Source organism: Trachypithecus francoisi, unplaced genomic scaffold, assembly GCF_009764315.1.
Source record: "Trachypithecus francoisi isolate TF-2019V2 unplaced genomic scaffold, Tfra_2.0 Lachesis_group3, whole genome shotgun sequence".
In the NCBI taxonomy this organism is placed as follows: domain Eukaryota; kingdom Metazoa; phylum Chordata; class Mammalia; order Primates; family Cercopithecidae; genus Trachypithecus; species Trachypithecus francoisi.
Window position 1 is genome coordinate 130,382,884 of NW_022681468.1, and position 21,714 is coordinate 130,404,597.

The 21,714-nt window shown below is 43.8% G+C and overlaps 1 protein-coding gene across 14 annotated transcripts in view; it reads right to left on the reverse strand.

Moving 5' to 3' along the window:
- FAM81A (family with sequence similarity 81 member A) overlaps positions 1-21,714 on the reverse strand; it is a 163,891-nt gene that overhangs the window by 89,395 nt on the left and 52,782 nt on the right. For 2 of the 14 annotated variants that reach the window (XM_033189923.1, XM_033189931.1), the window contains exons 1-2: positions 2,980-3,280; positions 2,199-2,239 (exon numbers count right to left, since the gene is read on the reverse strand). The exons of 5 other annotated variants lie outside the window; for them this stretch is intronic. The gene's annotated coding sequence lies outside the window, so the exon portion shown is untranslated. Of the gene's footprint in view, positions 1-1,151; positions 1,319-2,198; positions 2,240-2,646; positions 2,898-2,979; positions 3,281-21,714 lie in introns of those variants that run through there. 7 more of the 14 variants (XM_033189925.1, XM_033189932.1, XM_033189922.1 and 4 more) reach the window with 5 other exon arrangements.

The window sequence follows — 21,714 nt, forward strand, 5'->3', positions numbered from 1 at the left end:
GTTTGTTATGGGGAGGATGACCCGTATGGTGGAGTAAGGGCTGGGGCAGAGTAGGGAAGGACCAAAGACACTGGAGAAGAGGAATAACAAATGCAGCCAGTTCCCAAAAGAGGTGAGAAGGAAGGAATCAAGACCAGAGAATGAAGAGTGTGGAGTGCATGTGGATTAACCTTGGGGAAGGGACTTGTAGACATTTTCTTCCTTTGAGAAAGAGGAAATAAAGAAGGACAAAGAGAGGAAGAGAAAGACACTTGGGGGCCTTGAGGATGGTAAAGTGGGAATTGATCTGGTGAAATTAGAGCCAGCGTAAATTTTCAATGGAACCTGTCCAAAAGTCTTTGTGACTTCCTCCTGGATAATGTGGCAGGCTGGGAGAAGAATAAGCAAGTAAGGGGGGTGATTTTGGATTGAGGACTGGAATATGAGAAGCCCAACACACTGAAACAAAGGATTCTGGGATCCCAGACAGAACGGATATGGCTAGCAACCTACATGCCCCAAGTGAAGAAACAGAGTCACAGAGTGGCTGAAGGATTGGAACAGCAAGTGCTTAAGGGATCAGGATCCTCGGCGATGGTTAAAATCCAGAGCAGTATGTGGGTAGTATCAGCTAAATAGGCTGAAGTCCAAGTTCAAGATTTCGAAGGTTCAGTCTTGCTCAAGACTGAATAAGTCCAAGATGTTAGCTGAAGCACAGTGGAAACTGAGGCTATAGGAATAGATGTTGAGGAACTTCAAGGTCAAAGAATTAAGAGAGCTTCAACAGAAACCCCAAAGTCCCTGGCAAAAGACAAAGCAGAGAAGAGAACGAAGCTGGCTGCTCACGTTTTTTGTTTATCACTTTTTTGTAGCATTAAGTAAAGAGATCCCCACTGTACCTGGGTGTACATCAGAACTGCCCAGAGAGTTCTGTCTTCTCTTCATCCTCTCCTGCTGCTCCTCCTTTTGGGGTTTGTTTTTAAAATAGGGATTTTTAGGTCTTACTCCCCCACCCTACCCCAGCCCCCAATGATTCTAATTTGGTATATCTGAGGGAGTCTAAAGACCAAGTTTTTCAAAATGTCCCAGGTGATTCTGAGGAGCCCCGAGGTTTGGGAAGCACTGGACCAGAAGATAAGAAAGAGGGCAGGGGCATAAGCAGACAGCACTACCTTCCGAGAGACTTGGTTGGTGATGGTGCATTGGTTTGGAGGCAGCACTAAGGAGCAAGTGGAACAGCCTCCCTACTCTGGTGAGGCAGCAGAGGACACTAGAGAAGGCTCTTCTGCAGGAAGTTGTTCACTCAGGCTCGGGTGCTCAGGAGAGAAGGTGGGCTCAGCTACAGAAAAAATGAAAATGCAAGAGTGTGGCTGCAGGATACAAGAAACAAGACATTGAAAGCCAGGTCGGAGCAACACAGCCTAGTGGCCTGCAGAGAGAGGAGGCTGAATAATGCACTAACAAGGGTTCCAAGCACCACGTGGTGTGGTTCATTAAAGGGTTGGTAGGGCTTCGTGGTTGAATCCCTGGGCACTCAGGATTTTTCTCTCCATATGCTATCAGATTTCTAACATGTAACACATTAAAGGTTATTAAGCCCTCAGGTAAACAAGCTTGCAGAAGCTTATTCATTAACATTGGAAACTGTGTCTTCCCAACCCACATTCTTATACAGATGAAATCAGATTCGAATGAAAATCAAGGGTAGCCTTTAAGTAGCAAGTCAGAAGGAGCAAGCAGGGATACCTGTGAGACGGTACTTCCTCCCTTCCCCTCCGTGGAAGAGGGAAGTTTATAGACAGTGGATATGGAAGGGGGCCTAGTGTCTTTTTTAGTATCAGTCAGTGCTAAAAATAGGATAAGTGCCACGGAATCCCCCCGCCCCCCAACACACACACACACACGTTTAGTGACAGGGCACAGAAGACAGATACAGTGTGCAAACCTGGGGATGGTTCTCAATAAAGAATATATTTACTCTACAAACCTAACTCTTATTTTAAAAGCAAGTTGCAAATGTTTGCCCCTGCTGCTGAGAGAGCTGCACTTTTGTGGATTCGAATCATTCTAGCGTTATTTCTGGTTACTCCGATGAAATAATTTCTAACACTGCCGTACACAGACTTCAAGCTGAGGACGAGAGCGCACGCGCACACACGCACACACACACGCGCGCACACACACACATAAACCTCGTGCACATTGAAGAAATGACTCACTTAATTTGCTGCTGCCTGCCACGATTGGGTTTTGATTTTACCTGTTCAAATACAAAGTTTCCTATTAGATTAACTACAGGAAAGAAGAACTTAGGAGCATTAATCCTGATTTTGTTCATGTCTTTAGGGCACCTAAGAGGTTTTAACCTATGCATCTTAAGAAGCCGTTCTCCGGACCACCGACTGCTTGCTCCATAATCTTCCAGACAAGGATAACATTTCTTGCCACTTTAGGAGCCAATTAATGGAAACCCCTCCTAGAATAAACATGGTCAAGCTTTGCATCTCCGGTACCTGCAGAACCGTACTTTAGGGCTCTTTCTCAGCTCGCAGTAGGATGGCACAATAGCATTCTGGAACTGCAAAGACCCCCTAGCCCCTCCTTTGAAAGATGAGAAAAAGCGAAGAGGCGGAAGAGCAGATGGTTAACCTGCCCAAGGTCACTCACTCTGAGTCGTGGCTCGGCTGACTCGCCTTTACCCCTGGCAATCCGTGCACCACCCCAGCTCCCCCAAACAGTCCCTCGGGCTTCGGTTGGTTCGCTAGCATGCAGCCCCCGCGAAAATGCAACGCCAGTTGCGCTCTGTGCCCAACTTCAGCCCTTCGCGTCACATGCAGTTAACCCTCTCGCCCGCGGCATGTCACATGGGCCACGCGCAGCTCTCTCTCCCCTACGCCTATCTCCTGAGCGGCTGCCCCAAGGTCACCGGCCGTCCCAGGGCGCTCCCGCCGCCCAGCCCCGGAGGCCGCCCGGCCGGGGTTCCCGGGGCGCGGCACTCACCGGCGCGCGGGGCGGGCGCGCCACGGCTGCCCATGTCCTCACCGGCGCGGCTGGGTGCGGCGGCCGCTGGCGCTGGCTGAGCAGGGCGCCCGGCTGCGGGCCCGCGCCGCGGGGAGCGCCGTCCAATCAGCGCGCGCCTGCCGCCTGGCCCAGCGCGCGGCCCGGCAGGGTTCCCGGCTCCCGGGGGGGCGCGAGCAGCCGCGCGCCGCCCGAGCCGCTTCCGGGCGCGTTGCCTGGACGCGGTTGCCGTGGCAGCCCGAGCTGGAGGCTTTCCCCGCGAACCCGCGCCCAGCTTGGCGGCGCCGCCCCTCCTCCCTCCTCGTTCCCACACCCAAAATAGCCTCTGCTCGTCGCTGCTGTTTCCCACAGAGCTCGCATCCAAGAGCCTTGGAGTTGGCGGGCGGGGATTTCGCTCATTGGAAAATAAATCCTGTTGTAGGGATGGTTGATTTGGAGAGGTGTCGAAATGGTGCCTGATGGAGATCATAGCCATGGTGGTGGCATTGCAATTCTCTCCAGGGCCCCAATATACCTTACTTACTAAGCCGCTTTCCCACAAAAATAGTTATCTCCCCCGCCTCACCTCAAATTGGGGAGAAGTTATTTGACTAGGCCACGGTGACGCCCCACCTGTGCAGGTGAACGAACCCTCCGGGGCTGCCAAGTATAATTTACTGAATCTCCTTGACACCTGCAGTTAGGACCCAGGATCGTGTCTCATCGCAGCAGACACGACGCAAGAAAGAACCGCGAACACTCCTCCTCTTCCCAGTTCTTTCTTCTCCTATCAGCTTCATCCCCTCCCAGCGCGTCCTGGCTCTTTCCACCTTCCTCTGGATTTTGGATTCTCATCAGGACGCACAAGCCCATTCACTCATAATTGTTCTTCCTCTCAGTGGGCGGGATTTCAGCGGAGTTGAGGGAGACACGACCTTTGCCCGCCTCGCCTCATCTGGTTTGTGCCTCCTCCGCAGACACTGGTACTTACCCAGCACAGGGGCTCCTGTCTGTCTACCCGGAGCCTGAGCCCTTCCAACCCAGGGGAAGGAGCCCGACATGGTAGAAGAACCCGAACTGTGGATTCGACTGAGCGTTTTTGGAATCCTCGCTCCTGCAGGATTATTATTTAGGGGCTGTTAGTATTAAAGACTGTTATTTGTGTGTGATCTTGGGTATTCTGCGACTGTTTCCTCACCAGTAAAACGGGCTAATACCCTCCACAAAGCGCTAATGCATCTGTAACATTCATTCAGACAACAGTATCTATTGGATGCCTGCCAAGTGCTAGAAACTATGCTTAGCCCTGAGACACAATGGTGAAGATGAAAAAAAGAGACATCACTTTCTGCTCAAACAGAGCTTAGAGCCTGACAAGCATTCACCAAATAATCACAGACACATGTAACACTGCCGTTGTGACCAGGAGAGTAATGGCCTTGAGTCTTGTGATGTGTAGATCTGATCTAACAGCATCTGTTTAGTGCTGCAAAAGCTCAAGGATTATTCTTTCCTCTCTGGGTTAGATTATCACTGCCTGGTGCATGGTATGTACTAGGTAAATACATATTGAATTGGATGCTATGTCGTGGTGATGACACTGTCATTCAGTTTCCCAGTGACTTTCTGGCTGTAACTTGCCACAACATCTGGAAAGGTGTGCATGTGTTAGCAGGAAGTACCCATTCAAACCTAGAGTCCATCACCAAGAGTCTAGAAAAAGGTTCAAAATGTTTCTTGCCTGTCTCCCTTGGGGTGCCTGTCAGTGCATATGGAGAGCATCTCAGATGGACACATGACGTCCCCTCTGTCTTCTTTCCTCCTCTTCTTATTACTCTACCCTTTCCCTGCCCACCCCAATACCGACCCTACCCCCTCTACTACTTGAGGTGCCAGAGCCTCAAAGCACCCATTCCTGGCTTCCTGGGAGAGTAGTAGTAGATCCTAATATTCCTCAGAACGGACTGCCTATAAAACAGAGGAAGTGCCTTCTTACTTCTGGCCATCAAAACCGAATTCTGATTTTTCATTTGCTGCAAGACTCCCTCATTCTCAAAGGTAGGGAAGGAGAGGACCTGGAAGGTGAGGGGCTCTTGCCATATGTAGGCACCTTCTATTTAAGCTGATTTTCATTTCCTTTATAAAAATCATACCAATTAGCAAATAAGACAAATAATTGTATTAGTACTTATTTCAAAACATGAATTTCTCAATAAGAACAGGGCTTTCAACGTGGTCTTGAATCAGGCCCATGACTTTCCACTTCTGATCTATTTTTTTCTTTCCAAGTGATTTGTTTTGAATCCCCAGGGGACAAACTTTAATGCACAATGATTAAGCCTACACTAGCTTCTTTCCAACTCTTTCCCTATTTCTGTAGGCTAAATTGCAATGAAATATCCATTTTCTCCAGAATCGCTTTGATTGTAACTCATTACAGGAGATGGAGTTTTTCTTGCATTACTTCAATTAAAAAGCCATGATGTATCACAAATTATTTTATGCTGCAAAGGTTACCAAAAAAATTACCAAAGAGAACAATTCTATAAACTCGATGGCTGTAATGCTATTTATAAAGCAGTCATTTAAATACAAATAATTTGTGCAGTGTATTATGCTAGACACCATGGAAATTCGTTTTTTTTCTTTCTTTCGAGACAGAGTCTCACTGTCTCACTCTGTCACCCAGGCTGGAGTGCAATGGCTCGATCTCGGCTCACTGCAACCTCTGCCTCCTGGGTTCAGGTGATTCTCCTGTGTCAGCCTCCTGAGTAGCTGGGACTACAGACGTGTACCACCATGCCCGGCTAACTTTTTTATTTTTAGCAGAGAGGGGGTTTGCCATGTTGGCCAGGCTGGTCTTGACCTCCTGACCTCAGGTGATCCGCCCACATCGTCATCCCCAGGTGCTGGGATTACAGGAGTGAGCCACCACACTCAGCCCAACTGGGAGGAAAATTATTTTTTTGTTTGTTTGTTTATTCGTTTGTTTGAGACGGAGTCTTTCTCTGTCGCCAGGCTGGAGTGTAGTGGCGTGATCTCGGCTTACTGCAACCTCTACCTCCCAGGTTCAAGTGATTCTCCCGCCTCAGCCTCCCGAGCAGCTGGGACTATAGGCATGGGTGCCACCACACCCAGCTAATTTTTGTATTTTTAGTAGAGATGAGGTCTTGTCATGTTGGCCAGGATGGTCTGGATGGTCTCCATCTCTTAACCTCAGGATCCACCTGCCTCAGCTGCCCAAAGTGCTGGGATTACAGGCATGAGCCACCGCGCCTGGCTGGAATTGTTTAAGTGATTTACCCCACGGCAGGGCTCTGGTTCTACTTGTGTCTCTTCACTGCCATTAGTCATGAAGATGAGATACACACAACATCTGTAAGGCTAGTAAGCAGGCTCCTAAAGGTAGGTAGAGGTCAAGGGCTTGTGTAGGTCAACGTGGTGTTTGTAAGAAGACTGGAAAGCAGTTAGGCCAAGGCCGTGGTGAGTTCGGGATGGATAAAGAGCACTTTGTTTAGTCCTCAGCAATTCTCACCGTAGTTTGTTGAGATCCACTGGGAGGTGTGTTACACATTGTTCATTCTCAATACTAGAATGCTAAAGAATTGGACCACAAGGAATAGTCATATGTAGGGACCAGGAGGAGGAAGAAGGTTCCCACCGGGAGCAATGAGGAAGACCCAGAGATGTAAGGGTGAGGACAGTGTCAGAGAAGACACAGGTGAGAAGGCTCAAGGGCAGAAAGTTTCCAGGGGACAAGCCCTGCAGAAAGCCAAGAAAATTTAGTGAATAGAAAGTCACTGTGACCCTCAGGAGTGTTTTTTAGTTATCAGATTGCTGTGGGTTAAGAAAAGACTGGATGCTCATGAGGTCAGGAGATCGAGACCATCCTGGCTAACACGGTGAAACCACATCTCTACTAAAAATACAAAAACTTAGGCGGGCGTGGTGGTGGGTGCCTGTAGTCCCAGCTGCTCAGGAGGCTGAGGCAGGAGAATGGCGTGACACAGGGAGGCGGAGCTTGCAGTGAGCCAAGATCACGCCGCTGCACTCCAGCCTGAGCGGCAAAGTGAGACTCTGTCTCAAAAAAAAAAAAAAAAAGAAAAGACTGGATGCTGTAGAAATGCGAAAAAGGTGTAGGTCGCTCTTTAGAGAAGTTCGGCAGTGTAAAGAAGGTGGGAAATAACATCCATGGAGAGATCTGTAGTGCCTAGTGGACGTTTTTAAGATAAGGGAAAATAGTTTCTGCATATTTATATACAGTTGTAGGTCTGCAGACAAGGAAAGCACAATGGATTGTTTTGCACTGAGTAACTCAATTTAAATTTTATCATTCCTTTCATTATCACCATATCCATTTTCCTTTCTAAAAATGTTTCATCGGGCCGGTTGTGGGGCCTCACACCTGTAATCCCAGCACTTTGGGAGGCTTAGATGGGTGGATAGCTTGAAGATAGGAGTTCGAGACCAGCCTTGCCAACATGGCGAAACCCGTTTCTACTAAAAATGCAAAAGCTAGCCGGGCGTGGTGGCAGGTACCTGTAATCCCAGCTACTCGGGAGACAGACATGAACATTGCTCAAACCTGGGAGGCAGAGGTTGCAGTGAGCCGAGATCGCGCCACTGCACTCCAGCCTGGGCGACAGAGCAAGACTCTGTCTCAAAAATAAAATAAAATGTTTCATCAAATAAGAGAAATCTTACATTGAACAAAGGTGGGGTACAGACCTTGGGACACTATTCTGTGAATAACCAACTAAAAACTTGGGTTAATAGCCAATAAACACAATATGTTACTCTTTATGACTGTTTTTTGTTGCCAATAGTAATATAGAATTAAGAAAATTCCTTTTTTCCACGAGGTCAGGAGATCAAGACCATCCTGGCTAACACAGTGACACCCCATCTCTACTAAAAAAAAATACAAAAACTAGCCAGGCGAGGTGGCGGGCGCCTGTAGTCCGAGCTACTCGGGAGACTGAGGCAGGACAATGGTGTAAAACCGGGAGGCGGAGCTTGCAGTGAGCTGAGATCTGGCCACTGCACTCCAGCCTGGGCAACAGAGTGAGACTCTGTCTCAAAAAAAAAAGAAAAGAAAAGAAAAGTCCTTTTGTCCTTTTTTATTTATAGAAATTATAGATTTTTCATATGTTTTGAATAAACTACAATTGGCTTTGTTGTTTTTGGTGATACTTTTTCTTCATGTATAGGCTTATTCTCTCAAATATTATGTTTTGCTTATGAATTAATTGGTGTCTAATCCATCTTACAATACTTTTTTAAAAGTAGCTACAACTAAGGTACAAGCAGCAGAGAAAGCACAAAATATTGGGAAGATCCTTTGAATAATGTTTACGTCTTAACTTAGATAACTGCGGTTGTACAGAACAGGGCAAGTTCAGCCTCAGGGTATATTTATATAGCATACAGCCGAGCCCTCAACATAACACTTTCAAGAGTGAAGTCTGAAAGAGGTCTTTCTATGAAGAGTTTGTGGCCAGAAATCCTAAAATAGCTTCATAATAAAACTGATTTATCCAAAACCCAATTCAGAGACAAGAAAAGCATTATAGAAAATTCTATTGCACATTGATTTTGAAACAATTTTTCTTTCTAACAATTCTCAGGAAATAGGCCAATATATATATACACACACATATATAGTCTTTACCACTTTGGTTCAGTTCAATCTAGCTCAGCAAACATTCATGGGCTACCTTATATTATTAGCTAGTCACGACACCACAGTTTAGACAATGAAACTTCACATAAACTGACACTCTTGTTTTGGCTTCTTTGCCAAGTAGTATATTATTGGACAGTTATTCTCATAGGTAGAATTAAAAGACAACTTGGGCCGGGCATGGTGGCTCACGCCTGTAATCCCAGCACTTTGGGAGGCCGGGGTGGGCAGAGCACCTCAGGTCGGGAGTTCGAGACCAGCCTGACCAACGTGGAGAAACCCCGTCTCTACCAAAAATGCAAAATTAGCCAGGTGTGGTGGGGGCAGCCTGTAATCCCAGCTATTCGGTAGGCTGAGGTAGGAGAATCGCTTGAACATGGGAGGCGGAGGTAGCGGTGAGCTGAGATCGTGCCATTGCACTCCAGCCTAGGCAACAAAAGCAAGACTCCATCTCAAAAAAAACAAAAACAAAAACAAAAACAAAAAAAACTTGAACTTCTGTTCAATAATAAAAAAGCAATGACAATGCCCCTCACATAAGGTTGTGGTATACAGCGCCATAGCAAGTCATATTGAAGCCAGGCAAAGAAAAATAGGAATATTGACCCTGTCCTTACAGAAAACTTTCATTTTTTATTAATCATGGATACTTTGCATCAATTTTGATTTTTTTTTTTTTTTTTTTTTTTTTGAGATGGAGTTTTGCTCTTGTCGCCCAGGCTGGAGTGCAATGGTGCAATCTTGGCTCACTGCAACCACCGCCTCCCGGGTTCAAGAAATTCTCCTGCCTTAGCCTCCCGAGTAGCTGGGATTACAGGTGTGTGCCACCACGCCTGGCTAATTTTTGTATTTTTTAGTAGAGTCAGGGTTTCACCATGTTGATCAGGCTGGTTTTGAACGCCTGATCCACCCACCTCGGCCTCCCAAAGTGCCGGGATTACAGGCGTGAGTCACTGTGCCTGGTCCAATTTTGATTTTTTAAATATTGCATTAAAATACTATTTATCTTGATAATTGAGTTTGCCTTAAATGTTGCACCTTAAATTTTGCCTCATTCACCTCCCCTCGGCCCTGGCCCTGGTGCAATCATATAGGCAATGTTTATGTCAGGCCCTGTGCTAAATGCTTACTTACAGTATTTTATTTTTTCCTTGCAACAGCTTATGAATAAACTTAGGCTTAGAGGTATTATGTAACTTGTCCGAGGCCCCAAAGCTATTAAGTTCTAGAGCTAGAATTTGAACTTGGGCCCCTCTGATGTCACAGCTGTGCTTTGTACCAGGTGCAAAATTGCCACATAAAAACCAAATGAGACTGAAGAGGGAAAATGCCTTACAAACTTCAGTAGGTAAAGTGCATGGCACAGTGAAAACTAAACAAATGTTGTTCTCATTCCCCTGTCTTTCCCAAGGCCAGCACATGTCAAAGAATGTGAATAGTAACTTATAAAAATTATTTTGAGGGAGCAAATTAATTTTAACGTTATCTCTGATTTCTTACACCTTCATCTCCGGTCTGCACTAGCAAAGGAGTGAAGGTTCATATACTTACCTGGATAAATCCAATCAAACAATTGTTAGTTTAAAATACACAGAGCCAAACATGTTTTGGGATTTGAGCATCTTTTTAATTAACGAAACTGAAGCAAGTGCTTTATGAGTGCATGCCTGCCAGGAAAAGGCATACAGAGTGATGCAGTGTTTAAAAATTGTAATTAATAGACAATACATATCTTGTACTTAAAGTAAAATAAAATTAAAGAAAAAAGAAAAAGAACAAAGTAAAACAAATTAATATTACGCTGTTGCTTTTAAAGAGATAAATAGGTATAATCGTATTTGTTTTCCCTCCCACATTTGAATACACTTAAATCATTTTCATGCACACACACAAGTTTCCCAAGGCAATGTGAATGGGTTGCAGGATTCTCTACCAGGCACTGGAACCCCACATAGTCATGTGGGGTTTTCATCGCTGTAGACTCAGGAAATAGCATTTTCTTCTCCGGAAAACATAAATAATAAAATTGACATTTTCTTTCTTCCCTTAAGGGGAATTCATGCTTTAAAGGTGCTGGAAACTATCTGTACGTGCTTGGGCAAGTTATTTAAGCTCTCTTTGAGTTTCCTTGGGGAAGATGCACCCCAAGGTAATATCAAAGGAACCATGGCAGGTGCCTATAATCCCAGCTACTGGGGAGGTTGAAGCCAGAGGATCACTTAAGTCCAGGAATTCGAGACCAGCCTGGGCAACATAGTAAGACTCTGTCTCAAAAAAAAAAAAAAAAAAAAAAGACCGGGCGCAGTGGCTCAAGCCTGTAATCCCAGCACTTTGGGAGGCTGAGACAGGCGGATCACGAGGTCAGGAGATCGAGACCATCCTGGCAAACAGGGTGAAACCCCATCTCTACTAAAAAATACAAAAAACTAGCCGGGCGAGGTGTCAGACGCCTGTAGTCCCAGCTACTCGGAAGGGTGAGGCAGAAGAATGTGGTAAACCCGGGAGGTGGAGCTTGCAGTGAGCTGAGATCCAGCCACTGCACTCCAGCCTGGGCGAGAGAACAAGACTCCGTCTCAAAAAAAAAAAAAAAAAAAAAAAAAAGGTCTGGGTGCAGTGGCTCACGCCTGTAATCCCAGCACTTTGGAGGACAAGGTGGGCGGATCACGAGGTCAGGAGTTCCAGACCAGCGTGACCAATACAGTGAAACCCCAACTCTACTAAAAATACAAAAATTAGCCAGGTGTGGTGACACGTGCCTGTAATCCCAGCTACTCAGGACCCCGAGGCAGGAGAATTGCTTGAACCCAGGAGGCGGTGGTTGCAGTGAGCTGAGATTGTGCCACTGCACTCCAGCCTGGGTGACAGAGCAAGACTCTGTCTCAAAAAAAAAAGGGAAATAGGTCTGTGTATTTGGTGCCACAGGAAGGGTGGAAGTGACATCACTGTCCCACCCTCCCCATCCCCCTGCTGATTGAAATCATTCTTTCTCCCAGTGAAAATCTCTGAGGATAAATGTGGCTGGCAATGGCTGAGGAGTCCATGATCACCACCACTAGACAATTATTTGGCCCTTTCTTTCAGCTGTTTGGTTTATTTTTAATTTTTATTGTTTTGATTTATTCTCAGTGATAAAGTAAAATTACAAAGCATCTCCAGAACAAAGAAGACTGGCACCTCCCTAGTCCTACTACCTGGCCTGGACTCAACCCTCTAAGACTCTTCTCCACCTGCCTGCCCTGTTCTCAGCATCAGGAGAGCACCTATTCCTAACTAGGACTTCTGCCTACATCTCTTACATCAGAAATTAGGGCTTAAATTTCCCTGGCTTATTTTATCCCAAATCCAATGAGAAAAGTGAAAGTCTAATTAATACTGATTCAACTATTTTATTTTACACATGGAGACAAAATTTTTCTAATTACAGTACTTAAAAGTCAAAACTTTTAAAAATACAATCAGTGATATATGCAAAGTTATTGCTAATTCATTGTAAGTTTAAAGCCCAAATATGCCTAATACCAACTTTAACATAATCAGTTTAACTCTTGTTTTTCCAAGCAAGAGTCAACCTTTTTTCTAAGGGGAGATAATAATGGTATATGTAGGAACATTTCCACAGGAGATATCAGCTTTCCTTTTATTAAGTTTAGAGAAAAACAATTCTAAGTAAAGCTTTAAAAAATGCGAGACCATCCTGGCTAACACAGTGAAACCCCGTCTCTACTAAAAAAAAATGCAAAAAACTAGCCGGGCGAGGTGGCGGGCGCCTGTAGTCCCAGCTACTCGGGAGGCTGAGGCAGGAGAATGGTGTAAACCCGGGAGGCAGAGCTTGCAGTGAGCTGAGATCCGGCCACTGCACTCCAGCCTGGGCGACAGAGCGAGACTCCATCTCAACAACAACAACAACAAATATTTAACACAGGTATTTTTTTATAGGCAATACTGAAGGACAGGATGACCAATAAGGGTGCTCAGAGTAAAACCCCTAAAGTTGCACAAGTTGTAGAAGAAATTTTCTTATAATGGAAGGACATGAGTTTCTAGATTGAACAGAACTACCAGGAACCTGGCAAAGTAAATGAAAAAAAGATTCATACAAAGAAAACTGACTTTGAAATTTCAGAACACAAAGATAAAAACAAAATCCAAAAATTTCCAGACAGTAAACATTACATATAAATAATTAGGAATCCAAATAGCATCAGTCTTCCCAATATTAGCAGTTGAAGAAAGAAGAGTACCTTTAAAATCCTGAGAGAAACTGATTTCCATTCCAGAATTCTACACCCAGTTAAACTATCCATCAAGACTGAGAACAGAATAAAATATTTTCATGTACTTCAGTTCACAACAATGTACCTCATATACACCGTTTTCGCAGGAATCCACTGAGAAATATTTTCTAGGTATGAGAAAGTAGATAAAAAAGGAGTAGATGGGAGGGGCGTAGTGGCTCACACCTGTAATCCCAGCACTTTGAGAGGCGGAGGCAGGCAGATCACTTGAGCTCAGGAGTTTGAGATCAGCCTGGCTAACATGGTGAAATCCTATCTCTACTAAAAATACAAAATGTAGCTGGGCATGGTGGCCTGCACCTCTAATTCCAGCTACTTGGGAGGTTGAAGCATGAGAATAGCTTGGCCTTGGGAGACAGAAGTTGCAGTGGGCTGAGATTGTACCACTGCACTCCACCCTGGGTGACAGAGTGAGACTATCTCAAAAAAAAAAAAAAAAAAAGGAGTAGACATGGCTCTAGGTAGTAGAAGATGCACCCCAAGGTAATATCAAAGGAACCATGGCAGGTGCCTACAATCCCAGCTACTGGGGAGGCTGAGGCCAGAGGATCACTTGAGCCCAGGAATTCGAGACCAGCCTGGGCAACATAGTAAGACTCTGTCTCAATAATAATAATAATAATAATAATAATAATAATAGCTGGCCGGGCGCGGTGGCTAAAGCCTGTAATCCCAGCACTTTGGGAGGCTGAGACGGGCGGATCATGAGGTCAGGAGATCGAGACCATCCTGGCTAACACGGTGAAACCCCGTCTCTACTAAAAAATACAAAAAAAAAAAAAAACTAGCCAGGCGAGGTGGCGGGCGCCTGTAGTCCCAGCTACTCGGGAAGCTGAGGCAGGAGAATGGTGTGAACCTGGGAGGCAGAGCTTGCAGCGAGCTGAGATCCGGCCACTGCACTCCAGCCTGGGTGACAGAGCGAGACTCCTTCTCAAAAAATAAAAAATAAATAAAAAAAAAATAATAATAATAATAGCAAAGACAATTCTCAGGACTATGACAAAAGAAAGCTCCAAGAGTGATGTCCAGCAGGTCTGATGGAGAGCAATCACTGCAGACTGGATTAAGCAGAACACTCATCTGACAAGGAATTAATAATCACAATATATAAGGAATGCAACCAACTCTACAGGAAAAGTATCTAATAATCTGATTTAAAATGGGCAAAAGGTCTCAATAGACATTTCTCAAAAGAAGACACGCAAATGGCAAACAGGTGTGTGAAAAGGTATTCAACATCATTGATCATCAGAGAAATGCAAATCAAAACTACAGTGAGACATCATCTCACCCCAGTTAAAATGGCTTTTATCCAAAAGATAGGCACTTATAAATGCTAGCAAAGATGTGGAGAAGAGGGAATCCTTGTACACCGTTGGTGGAAATGTAAATTAGCACAGAAATTATGGAAAACAGTTTGGAAGTTCTTCAAAAAACTAAAAATAGAGCTATCATATGACCCAGCAATTTCACTGCCAGATAGATAGCCAAAAGAAAGGAAATCAGTATATCGAAGAGATATCTGCACTCCTATGTTTATCACAGCACTATTTACAACAACAAAAATTTGGAAGCAACCTAAGTGTATGTCAACAGATGAATGGATAAAGAAAATATGGTACCTATACACAATGGAATACTATTTAGCCATAAAAAAGAATGAGATTCTGTCATTTACAACATGGATGGAACTGGAGGTCATTATGTTAAGTAAAATAAACCAGGCATAGATAGACAAACTTTGCATGTTTTCACTCATGTGTGGGAGCTAAAAATTAAAACAATTGAACTCATGGAGATAGACGGTAGAATGGCAGTTACCAGATGTTGGGAAGGAGACCAGGGGCTATGGGGGCAGAGTGGATGGTTAATGAGTATAAAAAAACAGAAAGAATAAATAAGACCTAGTATTTGATAGCACAACAGGGTAACTTTTGCTATCAACAAGTCAATAATAATTTAATTGCACATTTAAAAATAGCTAAAAGAGGCCAGGCATGGTGGCTCACGCCTGTAATCCCAGCACTTTGGGAGGCTGAGACAAGCAAATCACTTGAGGTCAGGAGTTTAAGATCAGCATAGCCAACGTGGAGAAACCCTGTCTCTACTAAAAATACAAAACTTAGCTGGGCTTGACGGCACGCACCTGTAATCCCAGCTGCTCAGGAGGCTGAAGCAGGAGAATCGCCTGAACCCAGGAGGCGGAGACTGCAGTGAGCTGAGATCACACCACTGCACTCCAGCCTGGGTGTGACAGAGTGAGACTCGGTCCCCCAAAAAATAAAAAATAAAATAAAATAAAACCAAGAAGTAGAGCACTATAGGGAGGTCACTCCCAGGCAAATGGTAGAAAAAAACAGCAACAGATTGTCTAATATGTTTGATGTTAGCGAGAGGAATTATAGTTCTGTCAGAAAGCTTATAGATGAACTAGTGATATGTGCATAAAAAACTAATAGCCCAAAAAAGGCAATGCTTAATGCTAAGAGTTAAAAGAAATGTGTTCAATCATACTTGACTCAGCTGTGAACAACAATCATAATGTAAATATATTACTGAGTGTTGGTTTAATTAAAGATCCCTATGTCACTCTATTGAGAAGCTAAGGGGGGAAGTGTATGTGGCAGAGGTATGTTGAGGCATGTTGGAGAACTAAATCCTCACCTTCCTTAGTAGCAAGTGACTAGATAATGTCTAACAGTGAAAGATGAAAAAACATCAGTATAAGCGTGTTTGGTTTTATAAACTAAGTACATGTATTTCTTTGTTTGTTTGTTTGTTTGTTGTTTGTTTGTTTTGAGACGGAGTTTCGCTCTTGTTGCCCAGGCTGGAGTGCAGTGGTGTGATCTCGGTTCACCGCAACCTCTGCCTCGCAGGTTCAAGTGATTCTCCTGCCTCAGCCTCCCAGTAGCTGGGATTACAGGCATGCGCGACCACGCCTGGCTAACTTTGTATTTTTAGTAGAGAAGTAGAGACAGAGTTTCTTCATGTTGGTCAGGCTGGTCTCAAACTCCCAACCTCAAGTGATCTGCCCGCCTTGGTCTCCCAAAGTGCTGAGATTAAGCTGTGAGCCACCACACCCGGCCAGTACGTGTATTTCTTAGAGGCAAAAAAAAAAAAAAGTTTTTTCATCCAGAGTTAAGAGACATAAATAATAGAATATTTTTAAAGTATGCATACCTATTGTTTTGAAATTCCTCTGGTTATTTATTTAAGAGTCTTACTGCCTTTCTTCCCAGGATATAATTTCTGTATTTCTGTTTTGGAGACATTCAAAACGTGTGGTTAGCAAACCACAATTCTTCCATTTAGAATGGCATTATGAAGCCTTTTTTAGAGGACTTAAGACATTAATTTAAAAACTAATTTTGTTGACAAGAAGATAAACTCACTGACTGCATAGCAAATTGTTCCAAATATATTTTAATAACTTGCTGACCAAACAAAATCAGAAGATGGTTTTTAAGTTCAGTTTGAGCCCATTAAAAATAGAATAGTCAGCTGGGTGCAGTGGCTCATGCCTGTAAACCCAACAGGAGGCCAAGACAGGAAGATCGCCTGAGGCCAGGAGTTCAAGACCAGCCTGGGCAGCATAGCAAAACCCCATCTCTACAAAATAAAATAATTATCCAGTCATGGTGATGCAGGCCTGTAGTCCCAGCTACTCGGGAGGCTGAGGCAGGAGGTTCACTTAAGCCTGGGAGGTTGAAGCTGCAGTGAGCTATAGTCATGCCACTGTACTCCAGTATGAGCAACAGAGTGAGATCCTCTCTCAAAAACAAACAAAAGAATAGCCAAGGCAAAGGCTATTTTACTAATACAAAAATATTTTCCAGATACAGTATTCATTTAAAGTATGATTTTTCCATGTGTGTAACAGTAAGAATACTTCATAAAGCAACAAAAAAGAAAAAAAAACTTAGCAATTTTTAAAAGAGGCTTATGAATAACAAAAGTCAGGGGCCTTTTTCCATAACTCAGATAATTAAAGTAATTATCTGCTGAACACATATTACATGAATTGTAATGAAAAAGAAAGACTCCAAAACTAGAGTCAAAGACTTGCGTTCAAATTCTGACTTCATCTCTCACCAACTGGATGATTTGGGGTAAGTCATTTTATTTGTTTCAGCCTCAATTTATTCATCCCTCAAGCACCTAGATGGTATCAGGCACTATTTCAGGCACAGGGACACAGTAGTCATTGTGTGGTCCATGCCCTCATGGAGCTTACATTCTAAGGGGAAAAATTATCCCAACACTTTGGGAGGTCGAAGCAGGAGGATCTCTTGAGACCAGGAGTTTGAGACCAGCCTGGTCAACATAGCAAGACCCCATTTCTATACAATAAAATTACTGGATCATATCTGGCCTTTCTTTCTGTAACATATGCAAATAGGTAAATGATGATGCCATTTATGAAATGGAGAACTCTGTGGGAACAGCAGGTTTCAGTGGTGGATATCGAGAGCTTAGTTTTGGACTTGTCAAGTATGTAATGCCTACCAACCTCTAAGAAAAAACATCGAGATGGCAGCTGGAGCTATGAATCTGAGGTTTTGGGGAGCATTTGAGCAGAAGCTATCCTTTGATTAGCATTAGTATACAGGAGATACATAAAGCCCTGTGACTGGATGGGATTATCTAGGGAAGATGTGCACATGGGGAAATGTATGGGGTTCAGAACAAAGCCCTGGGCCAGAGAGGGAAGAACCAGATGCTAGAAATGAAGAACCAGCTGGGCACGGTGGCTCACGCCTGTAATTCCAGCACTTTGGGAGGCCAAGGCGGGCAGATCACGAGGTCAGGAGATTGAGACCATCCTGGCTGACACAGCGAAACTGTGTCTCTACTAAAAATACAAAAAATTAGCCCAGCGTGGTGGTGGGCGCCTGTAGTCCCAGCTACGCGGGAGGCTGAGGCAGGAGAATGGCGTGAACCTGGGAGGCAGAGCTTGCAGTGAGTCGAGATCACACTACTGCACTCCAGCCTGGGTGACAGAGCAAGACTCTGCCTAAAAAAAAAAAAAAAAGAAATAAAAAAATTAAAAAACAGAAATCAAGAACCAAGAACCAAGGAAGGTCACTGAGAAGAAAGAGCCTTCATAGTTGAAAGAAAACCAGGAAAATGTGGTAACACAGAAGCCAAAAGAAGAGTTTCAAGGAGGGTATGAACCCATTGATCAGCTGGGTCAAAGGCTGCTGAAAAGTTCCAGAAAGTATGGCCCAAAAAGTGAGTGACGAACGTGGCAACAAGGAGGTCACTGGTGATCTTAATGAGGGCAGTTTGGGTGCAATGGTGGGGACAGAATCTCTGCTGGAGTGGGCTAAGGAAAAGATGGGAGGTGAGTGAGAATGTAGTGACCATAGGCAACGCTTTCAAGAAGTTCTGCAGTGAAAAGGAGCAGACAAATGGGAAGGCAGCCAGAAGAAATGATCTGGGATCAAGAAAAGTTGTTTGTTTTTTTTTAAAAAAAAGTGGAAAATGTTAGCGTAGGTTTCCTTTCAGATAGGAATGATCCCGTAAAGGAAGAGAAATTAGTGATGTAAGAGAGAGGCGGTAATAGTTATAAATCATGTTTTAAAAATCCTGACAGGTGAGTAATTAAATGAGTCTCCTACATTAAATGACGTTGGTTTTTTTGTTTGTTTGTTGTTGTCGTTGTTTTTCTTTTAATGGAAAACGTTAGCGTAGGTTTCCTTTCAGATAGGACAAAATTCTTGATTTCTCTTTCCTCTTTTCCTGCATCACAAGTTCACTGAACTCTACCTCTGCATTCTAGCCAAAGTCAGTCCACTGGTGTCTATCTCTATTTCCTCTGCAGTCATGGTAATCCAAGCCACCGTTATACCTCACTACTACAATAGCCTTAAAACTGGTTTCTCTGCTTTCTCTTTCTTCTCTTATGCCCTCGTAATTCATTCTCAAGACAACCACCAGAGTAATCAGATCGCTTCTCATTCCTTATTTCCAAATATTTAACATTGAGTTTATGTGTATCCATTTTATTGGTTCCTAAGAGTTTACATTTCTCCATAATTCCTTTTTGTCACATCTAATAAGTCTGTGTCCACGAGAGACATTATTCTGCTGTGATTTAGAGGTCAAGTCTTGGAGTCAGATTGACTTGGATTAAATCTCAGCTCAGCTGAGTGATAACTCTGTGGCCTTGGGTAAAGTTAACTAAAATCTCTGAGCTGCAGTATCTTTTTCTGTCAAAAGTTAATCATAATACCTATTTCAGGCGAGGCGCAGTGGCTCACGCCTGTAATCCCAGCACTTTGGGAGGCCAAGGCAGGCAGATTACGAGGTCAGGAGGTGGAGACCATCCTGGCTAACACGGTGAAACCCCGTCTCTACTAAAAATACAAAAAATTAGCCCAGCGTGGTGGTGGGCGCCTGTAGTCCCAGCTACGCGGGAGGCTGAGGCAGGAGAATGGCGTGAACCTGGGAGGCAGAGCTTGCAGTGAGTCGAGATCACACTACTGCACTCCAGCCTGGGTGACAGAGCAAGACTCTGCCTCAAAAAAAAAAAAAAAGAAATAAAAAAATTAAAAAACAGAAATCAAGAACCAAGAACCAAGGAAGGTCACTGAGAAGAAAGAGCCTTCATAGTTGAAAGAAAACCAGGAAAATGTGGTAACACAGAAGCCAAAAGAAGAGTTTCAAGGAGGGTATGAACCCATTGATCAGCTGGGTCAAAGGCTGCTGAAAAGTTCCAGAAAGTATGGCCCAAAAAGTGAGTGACGAACGTGGCAACAAGGAGGTCACTGGTGATCTTAATGAGGGCAGTTTGGGTGCAATGGTGGGGACAGAATCTCTGCTGGAGTGGGCTAAGGAAAAGATGGGAGGTGAGTGAGAATGTAGTGACCATAGGCAACGCTTTCAAGAAGTTCTGCAGTGAAAAGGAGCAGACAAATGGGAAGGCAGCCAGAAAGAAATGATCTGGGATCAAGAAAAGTTGTTTGTTTTTTTTTAAAAAAAAGTGGAAAATGTTAGCGTAGGTTTCCTTTCAGATAGGAATGATCCCGTAAAGGAAGAGAAATTAGTGATGTAAGAGAGAGGCGGTAATAGTTATAAATCATGTTTTAAAAATCCTGACAGGTGAGTAATTAAATGAGTCTCCTACATTAAATGACGTTGGTTTTTGTTTGTTTGTTGTTGTCGTTGTTTTTCTTTTAATGGAAAACGTTAGCGTAGGTTTCCTTTCAGATAGGACAAAATTCTTGATTTCTCTTTCCTCTTTTCCTGCATCACAAGTTCACTGAACTCTACCTCTGCATTCTAGCCAAAGTCAGTCCACTGGTGTCTATCTCTATTTCCTCTGCAGTCATGGTAATCCAAGCCACCGTTATACCTCACTACTACAATAGCCTTAAAACTGGTTTCTCTGCTTTCTCTTTCTTCTCTTATGCCCTCGTAATTCATTCTCAAGACAACCACCAGAGTAAATCAGATCGCTTCTCATTCCTTATTTCCAAATATTTAACATTGAGTTTATGTGTATCCATTTTATTGGTTCCTAAGAGTTTACATTTCTCCATAATTCCTTTTTGTCACATCTAATAAGTCTGTGTCCACGAGAGACATTATTCTGCTGTGATTTAGAGGTCAAGTCTTGGAGTCAGATTGACTTGGATTAAATCTCAGCTCAGCTGAGTGATAACTCTGTGGCCTTGGGTAAAGTTAACTAAAATCTCTGAGCTGCAGTATCTTTTTCTGTCAAAAGTTAATCATAATACCTATTTCAGGCGAGGCGCAGTGGCTCACGCCTGTAATCCCAGCACTTTGGGAGGCCAAGGCAGGCAGATTACGAGGTCAGGAGGTGGAGACCATCCTGGCTAACACGGTGAAACCCCGTCTCTACTAAAAATACAAAAAATTAGCTGGGCGTGGTGGTGGGCGCCTGTAGTCCCAGCTACTCAGGAGGCTGAGGCAGGAGACTGGCCTGAATTCAAGAGGCGGAGCTTGCAGTGAGCTGAGATCGCGCCACTGCACTCCAGTCTGGGCAACAGGGTGAGACTCTGTCTTAAAAAATAATAATAAAAAATAAAAAAGGATAATACCTATTTCATTAGGTTGTTGTGAGGATTGGAAAACAAAATATATACAAAGTGTTTCACATGTAGTAGGCATTCCATAAATAATAGCTATTACTATCATTATTATCATTACTCCATAGGCAAATAAAAAAGCAAAGTGAAAAATATTCATATAGTTAAGAAATTTACCATTTAAGAGTTAAATTAACTTGTGAATTCAATAAATGCAGAAATTTCTTATGAACCAACCAAGTAATCTTCAACTTTACTTTCATGTAGATTTCATTTAACTACGCTTTAAATGCTTTGAAACTAGATCAAGGTGGCCGGGCGCGGTGGCCCACGCCTGTAACCCCAGCACTTTGGGAGGCCGAGGTGCACAGATCACGAGGTCAGGAGATCGAGACCATCCTGGCTAACATGGTGAAACCCCATCTCTACTAAAAATACAAAAAATTAGCTGGGCATGGTGGCGGGCGCCTGTAGTCCCAGCTACTTGGGAGCCTGAGGCAGGAGAATGTCGTGAACCCGGGAGGCGGAGCTTGCAGTGCAGTGAGCCGAGATTGCACCACTGCACTCCAGCCTGGGCAACAGAACGAGACTGTGTCTCAAAAAAAAAAGAAAAGAAAAAATAAAAGAAAGAAACTAGATAGAGGTGTGAACATACAAAACACCACTGAATTGAACACTTTATTTTATCTTTAAGTTGTTTTAGAGA